The sequence below is a fragment of the Haliotis cracherodii genome, unplaced genomic scaffold (assembly GCF_022045235.1).
Source record: "Haliotis cracherodii isolate W230 unplaced genomic scaffold, xgHalCrac1.p SCAF_1, whole genome shotgun sequence".
NCBI classification, from domain to species: Eukaryota; Metazoa; Mollusca; class Gastropoda; order Lepetellida; family Haliotidae; genus Haliotis; species Haliotis cracherodii.
Genome location: NW_027266264.1, coordinates 67,846,913 through 67,872,799, shown reverse-complemented (window position 1 = coordinate 67,872,799; position 25,887 = coordinate 67,846,913). Strand labels below are relative to the sequence as shown.

Genomic DNA, 25,887 nt, shown 5'->3' with positions numbered 1-25,887 from the left:
CCTTCGCAGTGAAAGATTTTTGTGCATGGGTCAGCAACGTTGAGTATGTATGACTTTGGTATGCTTAATGTTATCATGTATACATGGATATATATCTTATATATACTTACCATTGAAAGAAAAGCGAAAATCATACGTGTTGGTTGATATATGAAGACTTACTCATATTCAATAGATATAAGATTGGTTTGATACACAAACGAATATAGTGTTATGTTGCGTGAACCGACGCTTATGAACGCATCACATGTGACGTCATAGATCCATGACTTGAGATGCTACATTTGTCTTGTGCAGGATTAGCGTGTAGAATTTGGAGATCACGCGCAGCATTCGTGATAAAAATAAGGACACACTCTGAGGTAACACTTGGCTGGGTGTTAGTTTTGTCACAGTGGTACGCATTGGAAACAACTCTTCTTATAACGTACATACTTCTCTATATGTTTCTATGGTTCGCGTTTCTTTTGGCGGTGAGTATACATGTACATTAATATATGTACATATGCGTGCAAACATTACACCACTGTATAAAGATATCAATACATTCTGTCTTGTCGCTTGCTTTATAACATGTTCACATCTCAGATATGTCATATTTGAACGACATGCCTATACAGACGTCAATACCCAAGTCAATGCATATACGACTATACTATGTCAATAGATAAATTTAGGGTCGCGCTGCATAGAGAGAAAGGCCCTCGGGCAACCCTACAAGGTGTAGCAAAAGTGGTTTTATACTTGACAGTACATGTAGACTGATTACCGACTCCAGTAACACACTGACCTGTGATGTTGGTAATAATAAACAATAACGTAATCTGTGTATAGGGATGTCGGGTCTGAATTGGTACCCGCCAACTAGACTTGCACAAGGCTATAAGGCAATAATTATTAGTTTTAATCATAAGTTCTAGATTATGTACATAATAGGATCTAGTTGTCCCTATAAGAGACTGGAGTCCTTAGTACTGTCCACATATCTAGACTTGCCTATTAGGAGGTTAGAATTATTACACATCCATGGACCTTTCTTTCAGTACAGACTATGAGCTAGGCTATCCACCAACCTTTGCTGGTCGTAAGGGGCGACTAAATGTATCGGGTGTTCAGGCTCAGTGACTTGGTTGATGGTGCTGTCAACGTACCGGATCATTGTTTTTCATGACAATCACTGGATTGTTTGGTCCATACTTAATTATTTACATGCCGACGTCATGATTTATAGCTATGCTATGACATATTGCTGCGTGCGTTTGACAACACACACACACTCACACGTGACGTGTGATTGAACACGATTGTATATAGTTATGGTACAACAGCAGAAACATGTCAAGAGACAGACAATAGATTTGGTCTGATGAAGATTTGCCAGAAGTATCTGAAACCACTGACCTGAAAATACTATACATTTTTCTAACCCAAGGCCGACCGGAAAATATGCAATGGCTTGCCAGCTTCACGCCTTTGTTCACACATAACGCATGACTGAGGTCAACAATTAAAATATAAAACAACAGTTCCTTTCACGCAAAAGCTTATTGTGACTGCAGTGAAGTCTACCGAACGTATGAGGCTTTTATTGCCACACGGAAAACCCCACCCATGATTGAAAAGAATGGGAAACCACACCTTCAAACAGTGACCTTTCAATTCATGTATAGTAACAAGAAGCATACAGGTCGCATCACTGGGTTTTGGGGGTGTTGAGGTGTTTATTGCGATCAAAGAAAACATGCATTCCACTGTACTTTAACTCTCTTTATGCCATAACTCAGAGGAAGCTAACCATGGATGTAATGTGACCGTAAAGCACATAACAGCTCCGGCTCTTCATTCAACATTTGTTCAGTAACAACGTATTTGGCATTTCCACATTTTCAAGTACATGTTCAGAAACACTGTATACAATATAGATGAATGAGAGAGTGGGTGGTGCTTCACTTTTACGTCATAGTCATACTGCAGATGCACCACAACGAACAGCAGTAGTCCAATCAGGATCAAGCAAGTCAGTCACTGCATGCGGTTTGAAAAATGGCCTATGTCTTCGGGGTACGAAGCCATTTACACATTCTTTTTTAAACAACCGATTGCAGTGTATAGTCGGCTATCGTGATTAAGATTATGAACCACTATATGCCTGCTGTGGTACGACAAGGCGATTGTATATGTTCGTCTCCATGTGCATTGTCAAACAACAGTTTATAGTCGTGAATGCTATATGATTTCTGATCAAGTCTTTGAAAGGCATTTAAAAGTGATACACATAAGGAAGAGAATTCATTGGCAACTTCTTTATCATGAGGAACAAACCATTTCGGGGTATGTGCTGAAGACATACATGATGCCAGATGTTGATGCTTTTCAATAGGCATTTTTAACGATATATTGTAACCCATGTCATGTATTTCAAAGCAATCTTTTATACAAATCTTGGTGTCATTGGTTATTATCTTCATAGTTTTAGTGTATAAGGAGCTGGCCACGTAAGTTCCATGAGCTTCTGTCTCACCCATCATCGTGCTGATATCAATTTCCCCAGTGAAACATGTTTCAGTAATGCTGTTTTGAACGTCCGAAGAAACACATGAAACATGTTTCAGTAATGCTGTTTTGAACGTCCGAAGAAACCCATGAAACATGTTTAAGTCTGTTTATACAGACAATGTTAAAAAATGAGTCCAACTCAAGTCTAGATTACTTCAGCTGAACTCTGAAATTAAGCATTGTTCTGGGCTCCATTTGAAGTTTACGTTACATTTTGTGGATACATATATTTAAATGAGATTAACTTTATCTCTGGGACTAAATGTTAGTTAAATATGGCATCGGTTTATGGGGATACCGCTGTTTTAAACATACTTCTTCTTATAAGGAAACCAAAGCAAATAAATAATTGTATTTTGTAGGATAGAAATCAAACTTAGTATACAATGAAACGTGTCCAAAATTTACGTTTACATTCGTTTACGGTCAAGTTCATGCTGCGACCAAAGTTTGGTTCTGGCGAGTCACTATGCAGACAAACAGATTGTTTATTAAAGTATGAATGTCACAAATGCAGGTCGTCTGTTTCCGTTTCATTCAGAATATGTGTACACTCATGGCATGGCTGCGGTTACATTGATGCTTAGGCTTGGCCCAAGAAAACACTACTCACGAGTCTATCAGAGTTTTCGCAAGTTAATCGATGTTTACCTGTATTCAAGTCAACCATGAATCTTTTGGGGCAGTTCAACAAAACTGCACGTTGGTTGATGTAGTTATATATAATCCTTGAATAGGGTGAAGCGTTTCGCGAAAAAAGGTACTTGTAAAGTTACTTCGACCAAAACGTAAGTCACACACTCCTGTATCCAAAATAATTTGCACTCGTCGTTTTGTGACACAAGTTACCAGACAAAAATGATAAAAATAATCAGTTGCTATATATACAATAATTTTGATTAACTGTTTTAAATATACACGACCTGTGAACTTGTAATCGCTGTCCGGGGAAATGACGGGGGTAAGAAGATTAATGCAAGTTCATCTGACGGCCTGTCATTTGATGTCAAGCCGTCGCGAGGAGAGTAATATCTCACCTGAACAGGTAGATTGAGGAAGGTCGGTAACGATGTCAGTCCGGTGCTTTTGAAGTAGTGTAAGTCGTGTTTGATGCTATAACAACACTCGCATACGCGATAGACAATAAGCACCTGTTCACACCTTTATCTCGGATACCTGAATTGTGTCATAGAGTTGATCCGTCGGCACATTTGGAGAAGAGGATTGTTTTACCTGGCCAAACGGACAACTCCCATGCTTGTGTTCTTAGAAAGGAAATCTAACAGGTAGGTACTTAAACTTGTCCATTTCGAACGACATCACAAATCGGACAAACCATTTATCATTTTGCAAAAGTGTGTATTTTGGCAGTAGTGGGGTTCTGCACAACGTCCAACTTGCCATGGTCCTTGTCTTGAGCCTAGACAAACCTGTCATGTTTACTGTCCCGTTATAACGCGATGTTTAGAGCAGCTACGGAGTGATAGCGAAATGTCATCAAGATGAGCATCAGTATATCAGCATTTGATTAGACTAATGTACAGTGATTGGTCTTCACATTGAATGTGTTTGTGAGCAATAGTTCGTTGTTGACAGCTTAACAACAGACGAGAACAGCGTGTAAATACACTTCATATGCAAACAGGGACACTTCATTTGGAACACAGTTATATATACCTGTTCATATATTGCTACTACATAATAATCAAAACTGATAATTGATTTTTGAATACAGAACCAAATTGAAACAAAAATCATTTTGCTCTTTTTCCGATCTTTAAAAATGTGTTGTTTCAGCTAGTGTATTTAGAGTTATTTAGTGATACTTTTGAAAAATATCAACAAAATATTCAAATTTTATACATATATTACTTGCTTTAAACCATTGTAAACAGATTTTGTACAATATCCAGAAAAAATATGAATCTACTGACCAGAAAGCTTTATTTCTTCTGGCTGATGCTGTGGACCGACATCTCTGATATAGCTCATTATAAGGACGAGGTCCCTTAACTATTGACAGGTGTCCCCTCGTTATAGTGTGAACAGGCTGAATGTGCTGTAAGTTACTCAGATATTCATGATTTGCTAACACATCAGATAACTAAAGTTGGTGGTTCCGCCCTTCACCGATGTTGTTTCAACAATACGCTATTATTATCATCATAAGTCACCATGAGGTAGGGCTATTTAGTTTATCTACCATAATCAAATTTCTTGTTTTTCTTGTCCCCCTCCCCCCCCCCCCTTCTTGCATGTCTCCAAGGATGGGTGTTGCAGAATAGTAAATGATATAGGAAGTATATATGTACACATGGTAAGGTTCAGATCTGAAGTAAGACTAAGAATTATGTCCGATTCTCAGATCATCGCATATTTACTTCCTGTATGATGCCAGACAGTATACAACCAGTGTCTCATGCTCCTGGCCAGAGCCTCCTTATATGGGCATGTTGTGATCAGGCTCTGTGACTGAGCTGACCTTCAGTGACATGTCAGGGAGGATTACCATGCTATCAACATGATCAACCTGGCCCTTTATATTTCTGACTGGTATAAAACACAAACAAGCAAAATAAGGCACGTTTACTATATACAAGTATTTTAGATCTGAAATTAATGTGGCAAGTCATGAATAATGATGATTATGAATTATGAAGATGATAGATATTCCCACCGACCCATCATGACCATGAAGAGTTAAAACTGACCTTTTTTGAAGGTTATCGAGACCGAAAAAGTTAAAACTAAAGACACACTCTTCAGGTTTTCAGCTATATGATAGCGGGCTGTATATAACGGGTCTGGACCACCTCTCACTACCAGCAGAGGTTGGGGACCAATTCTAATGTGGAAATCCCATGAGGGAGACCTTCTCCTTAACCACTATTTACCACCCAGTGGGGATTCCAGGTCAATAGATCCCAAACTGCCTGTATTTGTGGTAAGTACTGACTAGAATGAGGAATGGTTAGCCATGATGTTTGACCAGACTGATAGTGTATCAACATACCCTGCCCCCGTGGATGGTCGCTCAATTGCTACTTATCATTGCATTTACCAGAGTCTGTTCTACAGGCTGTAAGGGGAAGACCAAGCAGGATAAAGAATCAGCGAAAAGACACTGGTGCCGACAAATGGAACAAAAAACAAATCATTTATTTCCTGAGACAATTAATCCACATAACATAATACCATTCAGAGCAATGGTAAAATCCCAATTTATAACTTTATGTTTAATCAGGCTCATCTTCTGAGTTTCTTCCCACCCCAACACCTTGGTGTTTGTTGCTATGACGACTCGTTCTTCTGGTTCAGGCTTGTTTCCAGGGCCCCGTTGCACAAAGCTATCTTAGCGCTAAGGGGATAGTAACTCCAATACTTTAACATAGGCTTACGACAGTCATAGCGCTAAGATCGCTTTGTGCAACGGGGCCCAGGTCATCATGATGCGACCGTCTCCGTGGTCTTGTGGTAGAGCGTCTGCATGGAGAGTGGAAGGTCCGGGGTTCGATCCCCTGCCGCGTCATACCAAAAGAAGTTAAAAGATGGTACTTGTTGTTACCCTGTCTGGCGCTCGGCATTAAGGGGCTAAAACAAGGACTGGTCGGCTCGGAGTCAGTATTCTGTGTCTGAGTGGGGTATTCATGTTAAACTGCAGCATGGTATCTCAGTGAGCTAGCACTATGAATCGGCATCAGTCCGGACTAGTACAAGCAGCCACACAAACACATACATGTACCTGCACGTCCCAATTTAAGTGCAATAATCTTGTACACATCGTTAAACCCAGTTTCATCTCACCTCATATCATGATGCATCTAACTGCTGCTGACTCTTGTGCTAACCCTTTTCACTCACTCACCTTCAAATACAACAATCCTTAAGTCTGTTATATATACAGTGCTCCAGTTAAAGGAAAACATCTCTTGCTCCCTTACAACATGAGCATGATCATAGTATAAATATATCAGTAAATAGTTCCATCAATCGTTTCATAACGGATGTTACTCGTATGTAAATAGAATAAAGTTTCTCTTATGGGACATGTATCAATACAACCTTCTTGAACCAGTTCTCACTATTATTTTCTTGGAGTGAGTGAGTGAATATGGTTTTACGCTACTTTTAGCAATATTCCAGCAATATCACGGCGGGGGACATCAGAAATGGGCTCCACACATGTTGGCAATCGAACCCGGATCTTCGCCATGACAAGCGAACGCTTTAGCCACTAGGCTACCCGACCGCCCCTTATTTTCTTTGAAATCCTTGTTTTAGCATCTCCAGCATTTATATATTTTAATATGCATTGCATGGAAACTTGTGATAAAATAGCCTCAGCCCTTTACTCCTTGTAAGAAGCAATTAAGTTGCATCTAGTGGTTAGACTCGGTGACAGCTGATTTTGTGTCATGCCCTGGTAGTGCAAGATGTTCCTCATTATATCAACTGGACTCCCATTATTTACAGGCAGGTAAGACATTGTTGGAAGAATGCTGACTGCAGCACAAAACAACAAACAAACAAATATGAATATGCAAATTTTACCTTACTGTGGTATTTACAATAATAGATCTTTAGGGTAGAATAGGTCTTTATCAACCCATGCTTGCCTTAAAAGGTGACTATGCTTGTTGTAAGAGGCGACTAACGGGATCGGGTGGTCAAGTTCGCTGACTTGGTTGATGCATGTCATCGTATCCCAACTGCGTGTATTGATGCTTATGATGTCAATCACTGGATTGTCTGGTCCAGACTCAATTATTTACAGACCGCCGTCATATAGCTGGAATATTGCTAGTATGGCGTTAACCAAACAAACAATAGAATTTTGACTCGTGATGTCATGCTTTACAGCTATCAAAGCACTTCTTCCATGCCATGTGAGGAGCACCATACCAGTGCTTGTGGGTTTCACCCAAATGGTAATGTCCATGATGTATATGTTTACCATAAGACGCCAGTAGTCTGATCTCTTTCAGCCATTGCAATATTCAAAGAACTTAAAAGTTTAAACACATTTGACGTAATAAGCGCCCCGCTCTAATTAGCGCCCACTGCGGTATTTGCTGATATACTGGCTGGTGAACAATCCCAATTAGCACCCCTTCCGATTGATCAATGTTCACAAGACTTATCAATTTGCGTACAATACGCACTCGAGTGTTATATGCACCCTTAATTATGGGCAATTAAATTCTAGAAAAATATATCTGTCGTACATAAACATTTCAGGCTGTCAGCATAAATCATGAAATTTATCTTTCAACTCTGTTTTTTTACCAAAATAATATTCTGATAAGAGCCCCCTGTTGCTAATTTTGAAAGCGCCCTGGGCGCTTATTATGTCAAATACGGTATAACCTAATATGCTGAAAACAATAATAAATGTCTTCCCTGAGCCTTTCAAGCACGCTGGCGACTTGGAATATACATGTTTCGGGGCAAGTATGCAAATCAAGAAGGACCAACACAGCATGTTGAGCATATTGGCAATCTCCAAATATTACATACAGCGGATTTGCGACCAATCATGATTATTTTCGTACATGAGTAACAAACAGGTCTGTCACCATAAGCGGTGAATCAAACAACAAAGATATAATTATCCTGTTATCACAACCGTACATGTGCTGATTAGTTGACCCCAATTCATGTCAGTTGCGTGAATTAATACTCCCCTCAGAAGGTGGAGCAGCAACGTGGCCACAGATTATTGTTGCATCCCTTTGCCGTGATGTTAAGATATGTGTTGCTGAAACTAATCACTGGTTCACTCCTGAAAATTAAAACTGTTTCTGAATTATCAACTATAATTTCATTCTGTGTTGTTACGTCTGATTACATCCACATATATCAATCTGTCTTGGCAAATTGTCTGTAATTGTTTGTAAAGTTATCGCCCCCGAGATTGCCAGAAGGTGACATCTTTAGTTCCCTATGTCACTGAATACTGCTATGACATAAGACTGCTCACTATCTTTCTTCAAACTTCTAGTGGTATGATATATTTTCTTAGACTGGCAAAGTAATTTTGCCACAATGGTAACTACTTATGAAAATACAAAGAAATTAAAGTACAAAATGGTAGACAGGGTTTCCTGCCACAACACAGGATTTTAGCTCCCTTCACTATAACACAGGAAACAGGTACCCCATCACTATACCACAAATTTTGAGCTTCTTCAGTAAGCTTCTTATCAGCTTATTGCTGCGGAGTCTGCCTGACCTGGGAAAAGACAGCTTCCTCTGTTCCTAGGGAACCAGACATCTCCAGCCCATCACAATCACAGCAGCTACATGGTCCTATAGATAGTTTCAACCACTTTTGCATTTCACAATTTCAATAAGTTTCAATAAGTTTATCATACATGCTTGTCAACTTGTATATATTTGTACTTCAAGAAATATGTCTTTATTCATTAACTTGTTTAACACTATAGTCTTTGTGAATGAATCTTAGACCACTCTTTTTTAATTTTATGTTTCACGGATTAATTTCATCTTTTCCGCATAAGGTCGTTTGATATAAGAATAAAAATAAATAGCGATGTCAATAATGTATTGATTTATATGAAAGTCATTCTGACGTGGAGTTAAAACTGCATCTGGCTTTGGAATCACTGATTGTGATGTGAACATGGAATGTATTTATAACCTTTTTAATTGAATAAGGGTCTATATTACCAGCGGGAGATAATAAAAATAAATATTTTGTGTTTAATTTATTTCTTGGTCCGGCTGCTTTTCAGTAGGGGCGTCTGGTCCATGAAACTAAAAATAAAAATTGTGTGGCCTTAGGGAGAGATGACAAATTTGTAAATTTAATCTCAGCTGACATCATTGGACAGAAGTAGATGAGACTAAGTCGCATGGCTGCTGATGTAAGTAAGTATAGAAGTCTATAGTGATACGTAGACAGTGTGAATTACCTAGTCATGCTTATGTATACGATAAGTATAATCTGTCAATATAGCATTATGGTCTCAAGTTTTTCAAAATTTGACACCAGGTCAGCATGGAAATGTATGAGATAATCATGATAATATGGTCAGTGAACATATTGTGGTTACCAATGTTGCTCTGAAGTCCAATTTTCTAGCGGTCCCTTTTTTGTTGCCATGATGTTCAACAAATATGCTTTGATTTTGGGTCACATTTAAATATTTTGGAGGATTGATAGTAGAGCTGGGACGGGTAACCCGGGTACACAGGTCGGGTGGGTACTGAGTAGGACCCGGGTACCCACAGGACTACCCAGACCCATGGTTAGTCACGTGACATATTGTTTAATGACTATAGCAATAAAATCCCATGGTTACACTTCAAGTCGCTTATGTTCACATTTCTTTCTGACTATGCAGTCGGCGGTTGGGTAGTCTAGTGGTTAAAACATTCCCTGGCTCACTCACTTACTCACCCACCCACCCACTCACTCACTCACTCACTCACTCACTCACTCACTCACTCTTCTATGTAACCAATGTATTTCTTTGTTGATGTGCACACCTTGTGATGTTCATGTTTGGATTGATGTGTAATACCTCCCACTTGGGGCGTAAGAGTCGTGTTGCTTTGCATCATAATGCTGACTGATGGAAATCTGCAGTGTTGACAGTATTTCATATTTAACCTGAATCTGCTGGAAGAGATAATCTCATTCTCAGTGTTCTATTGCTGTATATCATGTTGACTCAGTCAGTTTCCCCTAGTTGTAAGGAGGACAGTCTGTCAGTTTCCCCTAGTTGTAAGGAGGACAGTCTATCAGTTTCTCCTAGCTGTAAGGAGGACAGTCTATCAGTTTCTCCTAGTTGTAAGGATGACAGTCTATCAGTTTCCCCTAGTTGTCAGGATGACAGTCTATCAGTTTCTCCTAGTTGTAAGGATGACAGTCTATCAGTTTCTCCTAGTTGTAAGGATGACAGTCTATCAGTTTCCCCTAGTTGTAAGGAGGACAGTCTATCAGTTTCCCCTAGTTGTAAGGAGGGCAGTCTATCAGTTTCCCCTAGTTGTAAGGAGGGCAGTCTGCCAGTTTCCCCTAGTTGTAAGGAGGACAGTCTATCAGTTTCCCCTAGTTATAAGGATGACAGTCTGTCAGTTTCCCCTAGTTGTAAGGAGGACAGTCTATCAGTTTCCCCTAGTTATAAGGATGACAGTCTGTCAGTTTCCCCTAGTTATAAGGATGACAGTCTGTAAGTTTCTCCTAGTTATAAGGATGACAGTCTGTCAGTTTCCCCTAGTTGTAAGGAGGACAGTCTATCAGTTTCCCCTAGTTATAAGGATGACAGTCTGTCAGTTTCCCCTAGTTATAAGGATGACAGTCTGTAAGTTTCTCCTAGTTGTAAGGATGACAGTCTATCAGTTTCCCCTAGTTGTCAGGATGACAGTCTATCAGTTTCTCCTAGTTGGAAGGATGACAGTCTATCAGTTTCTCCTAGTTGTAAGGATGACAGTCTATCAGTTTCCCCTAGTTGTAAGGATGACAGTCTATCAGTTTCCCCTAGTTGTAAGGATGACAGTCTATCAGTTTCGCCTAGTTATAAGGATGACAGTCTATCGGTTTCCCCTAGTTGTAAGGAGGGCAGTCTGCCAGTTTCCCCTAGTTGTAAGGAGGACAGTCTATCAGTTTCCCCTAGTTATAAGGATGACAGTCTGTCAGTTTCCCCTAGTTGTAAGGAGGACAGTCTATCAGTTTCTCCTAGCTGTAAGGAGGACAGTCTATCAGTTTCTCCTAGTTGTAAGGATGACAGTCTATCAGTTTCCCCTAGTTGTCAGGATGACAGTCTATCAGTTTCTCCTAGTTGTAAGGATGACAGTCTATCAGTTTCTCCTAGTTGTAAGGATGACAGTCTATCAGTTTCCCCTAGTTGTAAGGAGGACAGTCTATCAGTTTCCCCTAGTTGTAAGGAGGGCAGTCTATCAGTTTCCCCTAGTTGTAAGGAGGGCAGTCTGCCAGTTTCCCCTAGTTGTAAGGAGGACAGTCTATCAGTTTCCCCTAGTTATAAGGATGACAGTCTGTCAGTTTCCCCTAGTTGTAAGGAGGACAGTCTATCAGTTTCCCCTAGTTATAAGGATGACAGTCTGTCAGTTTCCCCTAGTTATAAGGATGACAGTCTGTAAGTTTCTCCTAGTTGTAAGGATGACAGTCTATCAGTTTCCCCTAGTTGTCAGGATGACAGTCTATCGGTTTCCCCTAGTTGTAAGGAGGGCAGTCTGCCAGTTTCCCCTAGTTGTAAGGAGGACAGTCTATCAGTTTCCCCTAGTTATAAGGATGACAGTCTGTCAGTTTCCCCTAGTTGTAAGGAGGACAGTCTATCAGTTTCCCCTAGTTATAAGGATGACAGTCTGTCAGTTTCCCCTAGTTATAAGGATGACAGTCTGTCAGTTTCCCCTAGTTATAAGGATGACAGTCTGTCAGTTTCTCCTAGTTGTAAGGATGACAGTCTGTAAGTTTCCCCTAGTTGGAAGGATGACAGTCTGTCAGTTTCCCCTAGTTGTAAGGATGACAGTCTGTCAGTATCTCCTAGTTGTAAGGATGACAGTCTGTCAGTTTCCCCTAGTTGTAAGGATGACAGTCTGTAAGTTTCCCCTAGTTGGAAGGATGACAGTCTGTCAGTATCTCCTAGTTATAAGGATGACAGTCTGTCAGTATCTCCTAGTTGTAAGGATGACAGTCTGTCAGTATCTCCTAGTTGTAAGGATGACAGTCTGTCAGTATCTCCTAGTTGTAAGGATGACAGTCTGTCAGTTTCCCCTAGTTGGAAGGATGACAGTCTGTCAGTATCTCCTAGTTGTAAGGATGACAGTCTGTCAGTTTCCCCTAGTTGGAAGGATGACAGTCTGTCAGTTTCTCCTAGTTGTAAGGATGACAGTCTGTAAGTTTCCCCTAGTTGTAAGGATGACAGTCTGTAAGTTTCCCCTAGTTGTAAGGATGACAGTCTGTCGGTTCCCCCTAGTTGTAAGGATGACAGTCTGTAAGTTTCTCCTAGTTGTAAGGATGACAGTCTGTAAGTTTCCCCTAGTTGGAAGGATGACAGTCTGTAAGTTTCTCCTAGTTGTAAGGATGACAGTCTGTAAGTTTCCCCTAGTTGGAAGGATGACAGTCTGTCAGTTTCCCCTTTATGTAAAGGAATCTGTTATTCCTCCTCCTTATTCAAATCCTTATGTGTTCCCAGATCATCCTTTTGGAATCAGTCGTAAATACGCACCTGAAGGCAGAAATTAAATACTTTTCCACCTAATTTATGTTGAACTTGTCATATGTGTCAACTTGCCCCACTAAACATGTCAATGTGATCAGTGCAGAGATGGATTGATACCTGAAATATTTCTTTCTGAAAGTGGCATTAACTTAAGTGATTCTGCAGGTCAATGATTTATCTCTGTGGATCGTGCCTGCTGGCAATATCACATTTTATCTGATTGATAATTCACCTGAACATGCTGAAAGCCTAATGGTATTGTAACTCATCTTCCTTGTTTGACCCCACAAGTGCTCTGGGCAAGTTAGTAAATATGTGATAATAGGGACTCTTTAAGATACCAATGATGAGGGAGGTACTGAGTTTGTTCAGTCTGGTGTGATGATGTGTTATCTATGCGATAGGTGATGGGAGATGTGTGTGGGCTATTACACACATGTACCCAGGTACCATTCTGTATACAGTGATCCCTACCAAGATTGGAATACACCAATGTACCCTAGACAACAGAGACCCAGTGTAGGTTTGCGGTAATCATGGTAATGGAGGAAGATGCAGTTTGATTTGAAGGGCAACTTTGAGGTAATGGAGGAAGATGCAGTTTTATTTAAAGGGCAACTTTGAGTTAATGGAGGAAGATGCAGTTTGATTTGAAGGGCAACTTTGAGGTAATGGAGGAAGATGCAGTTTGATTTGAAGGGCAACTTTGAGGTAATGAGGGAAGATGCAGTTTGATTTGAAGGGCAACTTTGAGGTAATGGAGGAAGATGCAGTTTGATTTGAAGGGCAACTTTAAGGTAATGAGGGAAGATGCAGTTTGATTTGAAGGGCAACTTTAAGGTAATGAGGGAAGATGTAGTTTGATTTGAAGGGCAACTTTGAGGTAATGAGGGAAGATGCAGTTTGATTTGAAGGGCAACTTTGAGGTAATGGAGGAAGAAGCAGTTTGATTTGAAGGGCAACTTTGAGGTAATGAGGGAAGATGCAGTTTGATTTGAAGGGCAACTTTGAGGTAATGAGGGAAGATGCAGTTTGATTTGAAGGGCAACTTTGAGGTAATGGAGGAAGATGCAGTTTGATTTGAAGGGCAACTTTGAGGTAATGAGGAAAGATGCAGTTTGATTTGAAGGGCAACTTTAAGGTAATGAGGGAAGATGTAGTTTGATTTGAAGGGCAACTTTGAGGTAATGAGGGAAGATGCAGTTTGATTTGAAGGGCAACTTTGAGGTAATGGAGGAAGATGCAGTTTGATTTGAAGGGCAACTTTGAGGTAATGGAGGAAGATGCAGTTTGATTTGAAGGGCAACTTTGAGGTGATGGAGGAAGATGCAGTTTGATTTGAAGGGAAATTTTAAGGTAATGAAGGAAGATGCAGTTTGATTTGAAGGGCAACTTTGAGGTAATGAGGGAAGATGCAGTTTGATTTGAAGGGCAACTTTGAGGTAATGGAGGAAGATGCAGTTTGATTTGAAGGGCAACTTTGAGGTAATGGAAGAAGATGCAGTTTGATTTGAAGGGCAACTTTGAGGTAATAGAGAAAGAAGCAGTTTGATTTGAATGGCAACTTTGAGGTAATGGAGGAAGATGAAATTTGATTTTGAATGGCAACTTTGAGAGAGAAGATACAGTTGGGTGTGGGTAACATTGAGTGAGTGAGTGAGTGATTGTTGTTTTATTCAGCTGTCAGCAATATTCCAGGTATATCACAGCAGCCAACAAATAACCTGAATCTGGACCTGGCAAACCAGTGCTTGAAACTCTGACCTCAGTTATGGTGAACAGAGCCTGACTGTCAAGTTCCCATTTCTTCAGTTCATACAACAAATGTTAGGTACATGATCTATTCTGACCATGATCTCCACAGGGAGAGGTACATATTGAGGTGATGGAGGGCAGATGCTGTTGAAGAAATATGTAAGAAGTTGTTGCGTCTGTTAACTCTCATGTAGTTTTCCAGATATCTGTGTCTGAAACAGCCATAGTAACATATAGCTGCTTCTGAACGTATATTTTCTACGACCTTGGTGAGGGATGTAGGTGTAGGGGGTTGTGTGTATATAAGGGATTAGAAGACTGTTTGACCACTGCCTTGTATGGACACTGGCCATGCTCTATGTCCACAAGCACAGATCACCCCAGGAATGTATGCCGTCTTATTCATGTCTGGAACGGTTGTCAGAAGCTAAATTTAGTTCTGAGCTTTTCTGTGTATCTGAATGAGAGCTGTTTTTACATCGATAGCATAACAGATGTAACCTTTCCATCATCATGATTATGCATGATGCAATGTGTTGACATAAATGCCAACTCTGTTTGCTTGCCATGTCCTGCTACAGTAAGAACGACACAATGCAGATATGCCTATTCATTAAACATGTAAGCACTCAGTAATCTTTCAAAGGGTTAAAATATATTTGTCAATTTGTATTTTGTCCAGTAGAATTATGTGCTCATTCATTTACTCTGGAATCTGTCAACATATTCAACATTTGTTCAATGTGTTGAAATTTTTTTGTCAGCTATTTTTTCCCTTAAAATATTTGTTGTTAGCATAATTAGCATGTTAAGCGAGGTGAAATTGAATTTTCTGATATATTAAATGGCATACACATATCAACACTCATTAAGTGATATATCAGAAAATGTGAATTAAATAAATACCGTATACGACGTAATAAGTGCCGAGAGCGCTCTCAAAATTAGTAATAGGGGGCTCTTATTAGAATATTATTTTGCTGGAAAAAACACAGTTAAAGGGGAAGTGTACACGCAAAAATCACTTTCTTTCTTTTTCTAAACAAAACGCAATTTTAGAATTAGTTAGTATCTGTGTTTGAAAATATACACTCATTTTTTTTCACAGTGAAAGTAGGAAGCTCACAATAGTGTGAAAGTGATATGCCGTTATGAGGCCTTCGTTTTACGAGCGAAATAGGCCTGAGTTATCCCCCTTAGATTATGACGTAATTGGTGCCAATTCAACTGGGTCCCTGTCTATTCTCAATGCAAAAGATATCAAGGACCAGTTTGCGGTAAAACAACATGGTCTACGACACACTCCGGCGCAGTGGTGACTCAGCATAACACAATTCTGGCTGGCATCTGAGATGCTAGAATCACAAAACTGTACCTACACCACGTGAAGCGGCTCTAACAAAGCATGATGACGTCATAATGTTTATCAATTGGCACCAATGACGTCATATTGCAAGGGGCATAAGCCATGGTGTTTTTGTTATGGAAAAAGAACACTTGGTAAATGTGAAAAATATAAATCGTTTTAGTGCAATAAATATGTTAATTAATTGCATGTCCTGATGAGCTTTGATATTATCATTGAATGTTTCATGTCTTCATCATGAGAATACGATGTCATAATGAGCATAGCATACCATGGTGAATATGATATTTTTAGTGACCATTTCATGTCTTCACCATGAGAATACGATGTCATAATGAGCATTGCATGCCCAGGTGAGCTTGGATATTATCAGTGAATATTTAATGTCTTCATCATGAGAATACAATGTTATATAGAGCATAGCATACCATGGTGAATATGATATTATCAGTGACCATTTCATGTCTTCACCATGAGAATACAATGTCATAATGAGCATTGCATGCCCAGGTGAGCTTTGATATTATCAGTGAATATTTCATGTCTTCATCATGAGAATACAATGTCATAAAGAGCATAGCATACCATGGTGAATATGATATTATCAGTGACCATTTCATGTCTTCACCATGAGAATACAATGTCATAATGAGCATTGCATGCCCAGGTGAGCTTTGATATTATCAGTGAATATTTCATGTCTTCAACATGAAAATATGATGTCATAGCATGCCCTGTTGAATATGATATTATTAACTTGAGGAAAAGTTTTATGGTGAACTTTTATCACACTGACTTAACATGTGTCATCATGGGGATTATTTGGAGGTTATTTTGCATATGGCAGTTTTCATATCATACTCTTTTATCAACCTGAGACCCCCAGACCAAAGAGATTATATGGGGGCCAATGGTTTATATGGGGTATAATAATATATGATAAACGTTTTACCATAAAATCAAATTGTAAAATATATCTATTTGTAAGTGAATGCAATACATTTTCATCTTGTTTGGAAGACATTGTCATCGGAAAGCTAGCCGAGCAGACATAACTTCAATTTCTTACCACCAAGTTGAATGCCCCTTGATAATGCATTGCAAAGCCAGGGTATTATCACAATGGCACGATGGGAGTTATGGGTTACAAGTAATACTACAGCATATCAGGATTGCAGGAGTGAGCATTGTCCCGTCTATTTCAATATTGATGCATTAACCATTACCCACAGTTAGGTGCATGGTTTGCAATAAGAAAGAGTCTCATATTATGACCCTAACATACATCATTTTATGACAGAAATTTAACAATGTGTTTTGCATGCCGGTGTTTACGTCAGAAGTAAGTAGCGTCTCACATTGTGAGACCTTCATTACACTCTCATATTATAGCACAATGAATGAGATATTGCTGTGAGGAGTTTTGCCATATCTGATATGTAGAACAGACTTTTGTCTGTATATATATAAACATTGTTACAGTTGGCTTAAGCTAATGTGTAAAATTGTCTGCCAGCATGTTGGAAAGTCATTAACATAATGGGAGTTTCAAGAGGTTTAAGACACTATTGAAGTCTTTGCTTATATACAAAGAACGGATCAAGGCATCGCATCTTTCACAGACTCTCCCCATTTCTGAATTTGGAGATCAGCAAGCCGACTAGCAAGCCAATATCATTTCTGTTGTCACAAACACAATGGACCAAACAGGAAATATAGGAAATTTACGACTTTATGTTCATTAAGCACAAGAAATGAAATTCAATGACAGATGGATCGTAAAGCTTCTTAACAAGCATACACACAATGACACACCATGCTTAGAGTAAAGATCACCAAGTATTGTGTGGATCCCTTCTTTCAAATGATCCAACATTTTGTCATTGGTAGGCCCGAGGGCCCCTTGCTTTATATAAACTACAATAAACACTGCGGCATGGTGACATACATGCCACATTATTACAGGGAACTAAAATGGATTTTGACTTTGGTAGGTAATTGATGTTGTTTTCATGTGATATGAGAAAGTACTGTCATGTGAAGTATTGTAAGAGATGAGCCCGAATGTTGACTGTCCTGCTGACAAATGTTCTACTGTTTGAACAAACTAAGAATCATATTTAACTTGTGAAAAAAGGTGTGAAAGGTCAATAGCCTTTTTTAAGTGCTAACTACTTGTATTCCTGCACAGCTGTACTGCAGAAGTCCAGGTCAGTGTTGAGGCACATTCAACAGCTGCTTGCATCTTTGAGAAATATACTTGTAAAAGTTTTATCTTTTTCAATTTCTCTCTTATATATATTTATATATAATTTCTTTATATATATTTTAAAAGATATAAATGTATCTTTTCTTGTATACCTGCATTTGGGTAGCATTTATCTTATTCTAATATTCTGATCAGCTATGGGTCAGTTTCCTGATCAGATTTGGTTCAGTTTCCTGTTCAGACATGGTCCAGTTTCCTGATCAGACATGGTTCAGTTTCCTGTTCAGACATGGTTCAGTTTCCTGTTCAGACATGGTCCAGTTTCCTGATCAGACATGGTCCAGTTTCCTGATCAGACATGGTTTAGTTTCCTGATCAGGCATGGCTCAGTTTCCTGATCAGACATGGCTCAGTTTCCTGATCAGACATGGTTCAGTTTCCTGATAAGACATGTTCAGTTTCCTGTTCAGACATGTTCCAGTTTTATGATCAGATGTGGTTTAGTTTCCTGTTCAGACATGATCCAGTGTCCGGTACAGACAAGGTCCAGTTTCCTGATCAGACATGGTTCAGTTTCCTGATCAGACAAGATTCAGTTTCCTGATCAGATGTGGTTCTGTTTCGACATGGTCCAATTTCCTGATCAGATGTGGTTCAGTATCCTGTTCAGACATGGTTCAGATTCCTGTTCAGACATGGTTCAGTTTCCTGTTCAGACATGGTCCAGTTTCCTGTTCAGACAAGGTCCAGTTTCTGGTTCAGACATGGTCCAGTTTCCTGATCAGACATGGTCCAGTTTCTGATTAGACATGGTTCAGTTTCCTGAGCAGACAAGGTTAATGTTTTCTTGTATTTGTTTTGTTGTTGTCATAATAGGAATCTTTCAAATTACACATTTGTACATTGATAAAGTTCAGTTTCCTGATTGGACATGGTTCAGTTTCCTGATCAGACATGGTTCAGTTTCCTGTTCAGATGTGGTTTAGTTTCCTGATCAGACATGGTTCAGTTTCCTGTTCAGATATGGTTTAGTTTCCTGATCAGCCATGGTCTGGTATTTGTGCTTTTGATCATTGGAATTCTTTCAGATAACACATTTGTAAAATGACAAATTGAGTTTATAAGAAAGACATTCAATCTTACTTCAGCTCTTCTAGTACAGAAACAACAACACTTTTGATTTAAGTACATTTCAGTAAACGCATTAACCTTATACTGAGGGTATGGAGGGAACGTCTTCCCAGCCTTGGGTCGGCTGTCAATGTGAAGAAAAAGAATATAGGAAGCTAAGTAACCATTTGACTTTTCGTTTTGAGGAAAAATATTACAAAAACATATTTTGAAAAACAATCTGTAAAAAGACAGAGTCTGAGCTTGGTGTCAGGAGTAACCATGAGATTAAAAAACATGTATGCATAAATATGATAATATAGACCCCAGCATAGTGTAAGGTTGGATTAACTGAGTGCACTCAATGATCTCAATGACATGTAGTGTACACCATTCTTGATGCTTGCCTGAAAGGATCAAGATTTACTTTTGAAACTGATAACAGGGCCCTTTATATGCACCTTTGTTATGAGTGGCCCCGCCAAGTGGAGAAATGTATAGATTAACATAAATATTGGTATGTTCATCATGTTTATCAGGTCAGGGAGATAAAATATCCTTCCTATCTCTCCCCTTCACATTATGAACGTAGTAGACATTCTAGTGTGTGTGAGAGTGTTTGCCCACAACATGGGTGACAACAAGGCACAGATCTTGTACTGGTAGGAACATACCGCACGGGGACCACAATTCTAGATATGATTTATTGAGACTGTAGGGACTGAAGTCAAACACAATTCTTGCAAGAGTGCCAATATTTTGAGAGATGAAAGCACATGGAGAGTGTCGGCATGCTGGCAGCGTGCCATGTATGTTTGACAGTCGTCCAACACCATCATCCACGCAGGTGACATCTCAGTGACTGCAGATTAGCTGGTGTATGCCGTTGCATCACAAGTCAACACACAAACTGAGACATTGTGAGGTGGAGCCATGCTGCTGAGGCTGGAGTACTAATTGGAAGATCCATAGAAAGTGGAGGGAACCTGATTTAAACATGATAAGCGTCTGACCATCTTGACCTTTTCATGTTTTGAGGGGTGGTAGAAGAGTGGTGGATGTTTTAAAAAATCAGTTGTTCCAGAAATACTGGAAACAAATAATAAAAAGAAATGGTCCAGCTACAATCAGAGAAAATATTGTTTTAAAGCAGTGACGTCCAAAATAAACCAAAACACGCCCCGACACACACACACACACACACACACACACACACACACACACACACACACACACACACACACAACCCACAACCCACAGCCTTTGAGCCACGCACACAGATTTTCAAACATACATGTCCAATGTTCATATCCTCAAACTTTAAATAATTCATTTTAAATTTGTCTTCAAATATTTACAGTCTGACTTGTTAGATTGTAATGAACGTTTGGTACCTTGAAACCTGAAAGCACTACATTTTTCACACTGCCGAGTGGGAAACAGTGTGCAAACAGTATATTTAACTGTAAGATTGACAAGGCTCACTTTATTAGCATTGCACACATGACAACATATTCTGATAACCCTTGAAGACATCAGTGGGAATTACAGGTTAGAATAGGTCTGCAGCGAGCTAAGCTTGTCAAGAGAGGCAACTAAGTTGATCTGGAGATCAGACTCTGTGGACCCGTGAAGATTCCGGGATAGAATAGGTCTTCAGCAACCCATACTTGCCGTAAAAGGCAACTATGCGTGACGTAAAAGGTGACTAACGGGATCGGGTGGTCAGACTCGCTGACTTGGTTGATATATGTCATCGATCCCAATTGCGTAGATCGATGCTCATGATGTCAATCACTGGATTGTCTGGTCCAGACTCGATTATTTTACAGACCGCCGCCATATAGCTGGAATATTGCTGAGTGCGGCGTTAAACAACAAACAAACAAACAAACAGTCTCTGTGATGTGGTTGATTGTTTATCATGATTACCCTGTGGCTTGGATTGTTGTTCATGCTATAAATCACTGGTTTACCTTACTCGATTATGTACAGGCCTCCATTGTGTGGCTGGAATATTGCTGAGTGAGGCGTTGAACAACAACCAAACTTCTGGAAGCTTCAAGAATTTTCTGAAATGTCATTTTCATTCATTTCCCTTGTAACAATCAGGATTTTTCACAAAAATAATTGTAAACCAAGAAATAAAAAGAAAATATAGATTTGGTTGGAAGGGGGAAAAGAATTCCTGACTTCAAATGAGTGCACTCTGACTGCAGCTTTTCCCTGTGTCTGTCATGTCTACAGTTTTAGACTTGGCATTAGATATTAATTGCCTGCACTAACTGCTTGAGGGGACTGAGGCAGTGTAGCCATATAACTAGAATGTTTGCATTATATATGGAATAATGGCGCCTTCATAGTTCAGGCTTTTAGCAGGGAAAGACAGAGTCTGCTCATTGTCCAATCAGTGGACAGGTGATGGTGGACTTGATGCATAGGTATTGAAAAGGCTGTCTTCATTAATGCTGAGTTCTACCAGTTGGGTGTACTGTGCTTCACATTGCACTGCTTCATGCCAATATACCAGCATGGCACTGTGCTTCACATTGCACTACATCATGCCAATATACCAGCATGGTACTGTGATTCACATTGCACTACCTCTTGCTAGTGTACCAGCATGGTACTGTGATTCACATTGTACAACTTCATTCCAGTGTACCAGTATGGTACTGTGCTTCACATTACACTACATCATGCCAATATACCAGCATGGTACTGTGATTCACATTGCACTACCTCTTGCTAGTGTACCAGTATGGTACTGTGATTCACATTGCACTACTTCTTGCCAGTGAACCAGTGATGGAGTGATGAAGTAAGATGAGTTCTGTGGATGAACAACTTCTTTATTACAATTAGTGCGACGTTTCAGTGTAGATCCTAACACCTTTATCAAGCAATTGATTGATAAAGGTGTTAGGATCTACACCGAAACGTCGCACTAATTTTAATAAAGAAGTTGTTCATCCATAGAACTCGTCTTACTACTTCATGCCAGTCCACCAGTATGGTACTGTGATTCACATTGCACTACTTCATGCCAGTCTACCAGTATGGTACTGTGATTCACATTGCACTACTTCATGCCAGTCCACCAGTATGGTACTGTGATTCACATTGCACTGCTTCATGCCAGTCTACCAGTATGGTACTGTGATTCACATTGCACTACTTCTTGCCAGTCCACCAGTATGGTACTGTGATTCACATTGCACTACTTCATGCCAGTCTACCAGTATGGTACTGTGATTCACATTGCACTACTTCATGTCAGTGAACCAGTATGGTACTGTGATTCACATTGCACTACTTCATGCCAGTGAACCAGTATAGTACTGTGATTCACATTGCACTACTTCATGCCAGTCTACCAGTATGGTACTGTGATTCACATTGCACTACTTCATGCCAGTCTACCAGTATGGTACTGTGATTCACATTGCACTACTTCATGCCAGTCCACCAGTATGGTACTGTGATTCACATTGCACTGCTTCATGCCAGTCTACCAGTATGGTACTGTGATTCACATTGCACTACTTCATGCCAGTCTACCAGTATGGTACTGTGATTCACATTGCACTACTTCATGTCAGTGAACCAGTATAGTACTGTGATTCACATTGCACTACTTCATGCCAGTCTACCAGTATGGTACTGTGATTCACATTGCACTACCTCTTGCTAGTGTACCAGCATGGTACTGTGATTCACATGGCACAACTTCATTCCAATGTACCAGTATGGTACTGTGCTTCACATTACACTACATCATGCCAATATACCAGCATGGTGCTGTGATTCACATAGCACTACTTCATTCCAGTGTACCAGTATGGTACTGTGATTCACATTGCACTACTTCATGCCAGTCTACCAGTATGGTACTGTGATTCACATTGCACTACTTCATGCCAGTCCACCAGTATGGTACTGTGATTCACATTGCACTACTTCATGCCAGTCTACCAGTATGGTACTGTGATTCACATTGCACTACTTCATGTCAGTGAACCAGTATAGTACTGTGATTCACATTGCACTACTTCATGCCAGTCTACCAGTATGGTACTGTGATTCACATTGCACTACTTCATGTCAGTGAACCAGTATAGTACTGTGATTCACATTGCACTACTTCATGCCAGTCTACCAGTATGGTACTGTGATTCACATTGCACTACTTCATGTCAGTGAACCAGTATGGTACTGTGATTCACATTGCACTACTTCATGCCAGTGAACCAGTATAGTACTGTGATTCACATTGCACTACTTCATGCCAGTCTACCAGTATGGTACTGTGATTCACATTGCACTACTTCATGTCAGTGAACCAGTATGGTACTATGATTCACATTGCACTACTTCATGCCAGTGAACCAGTATAGTACTGTGATTCACATTGCACTACTTCATGCCAGTCAACCAGTGTTATGGAGAGGGACATCACTCTTCATGGAGTATTATGAATTTGTAAGTGCAGTTTGAAACATATTTGTAATAGCCTGTTAAATAGAACTTCATTATTCTTATTATCTTTCATTTTAAGGTCTTATTATTGTAAATGTAAGAGAAAGTAAGGGGGCAGGTACAAGAGTAGGTTATCCAGGTGTTAAGGAATGGCTTAGTTACTGAAATGGATGTCTGATGCTGGAAGGACAGTGAAACAAGGAGGACTTTGACTACACAAATTACGAGGTGACCAAAACTTTTATGCCAGTTCTGGCTAGTTTTCAGATCAGTTTCCGGAGAGCTACATATGTGGCTCAGAAGACTGAGGAACTCTTGAATGATATAGTGATTTCTTTCTTAGATACATCATTCACATGCATTGGCGGCGGAATTACCGTTTATTTCGATGAGATGCCTGCCTGGAGAAACATGCCAGGAAATAATCATTTGGAAACTGCTGAAACTAAATTTCAATGAATAGCATCAGTCAAGAGAAGTCCCATCTTCCCGAGGCAAGGGAGTTAACTGACTTTAAAAGTCCAGTTTCCACCCTTGCCGAACTTGCCTGGAATTCCTGGGCTCGATCGTAGCGCCACCAGTGGCTATTACGAGTTATGTCCTTTCTATGCCTCTCCTATTGACAATCAGATTCAACCTCTCGTATCACTTGCATTTGCTTCAAACAAAACGGTGACGCCCAGTCAAGACAATCTGATCGATAATCAAGATCTATATTGTGATCAAACGAGTCTTACATTGCGAAGTGCATCAAATCACGTGAGCACTTTGATTAAAAACATGAAAAGATTTAGAAAATATCTGTTGACGAGTTAGCGGTGCACATGCTTTGCAAATCCTGAAGTCGACCGAAATCTGCATGACACTTTACGAACCGGGTTTCGATTTCGGTGCGCGATTTTGATTGGACTATACAGAGACTCGTTAGTCCAGCCAAAATGTAACTCCATAATACCAGCCTAGTTCGGCAAGGGTGGAAACTGGACTTTTATAGTCAGTTAACTCCCTTGCCTCGGGAAGATGGAGAAGTCCTGGATGACAGTTTGTTTTTCAGCAGTGGCTGATGGTACAGTTATCAACACTCGTTTGGCTAAAAGGTGTCAGACCTCCCAAAGACATACCCCTTGAAGGCATCTTTATTACACCTAAAGCCTGCGCCAAGGAGGAAGTCATGGTTTCTTTTGCTGGAACAGGTCTGAAAGAACACTTTTTCAGCACACCACAGGCCAGTAATCAGTATAAATATAAATTGTCAATGCAAGAAAATAACTAGTCTAGATTATCTGCTAAAACAGATTCCATTTGGCGTCAAGGGCAAAAGAGCTGTGAAAATTATATGAATGGATCACTGAAAAACAAGGATGACACCAGGTGTTCACCCTTTCTGAGCACCCAGGGTGCTTATGCTTATTAAAGCTGATATGGTAGTTTGAAACTCCGTGGCAGAACAGCCAATGTACAGCCTGGAGTGATGATGTTGTAATCCAAGCGGACATTGCAGCTTGAGTCCACATGTATCCCGTAGGTCTGATTGTTAACACTGTATACACTGAAACAGGCCCACACTGTACAAGAGGTGGCTGATGTATGCAGATGATGTTTGATGAGGAGCTTCATACTGTTTGTATGTTTCTGATGGCTTTTACCTCTGTCATAGGCTAACCTAGATTTCTGTGTGTTCAGTATACAAGTGTAGATGGCTGTGTTGGATAACATTAGATCAGTGTTGACTGTGTATCAACTTGACTGTGACATTGTCTGTCAAGGTTATCCCTGTTCACATCCCTGTGTGTGGGTCTTCGCATGGTAACCATAACGAAGCATTGGCTTGGTGGAAGACAACCCCTTTGTGAATTTGATGGAAATTTATTATCGTGAATTGTTAAGTAAGTGCCTATCTTCAAGCAATGCCAGGTCAACCTATGCACTAAAAGACGTAAAGGCCTGCCTTGAAACAATGCCGTCGGCCTACACACTGCCTTGAAACATCCAGGTCAACCTGCCTACTGCCTTGAAACAATGCCATGAGCCTACTCACTGCCTTGAAACATCCAGGTCAACCTGCCTACTGCCTTGAAACAATGCCATCAGCCTACTCACTGCCTTGAAACAATGCCATCAGCCTACACACTGCCTTGAAACATCCAGGTCAACCTGCCTTCTGCCTTGAAACAATGCCATCAGCCTACACACTGCCTTGAAACATC

General features: G+C 40.0%; 1 protein-coding gene across 4 annotated transcripts in view; it reads left to right on the top strand.

The window, feature by feature from the left end:
- The window catches only part of LOC139462010 (rho GTPase-activating protein 18-like), a 62,102-nt gene that overhangs the window by 5,045 nt on the left and 31,170 nt on the right, over window positions 1-25,887 (top strand). For 2 of the 4 annotated variants that reach the window (XM_071243779.1, XM_071243542.1), the window contains exon 1: window positions 3,617-3,842. The exons of 1 other annotated variant lie outside the window; for it this stretch is intronic. The gene's annotated coding sequence lies outside the window, so the exon portion shown is untranslated. Of the gene's footprint in view, window positions 1-3,616; window positions 3,847-25,887 lie in introns of those variants that run through there. One more of the 4 variants, XM_071243692.1, reaches the window with a different exon arrangement.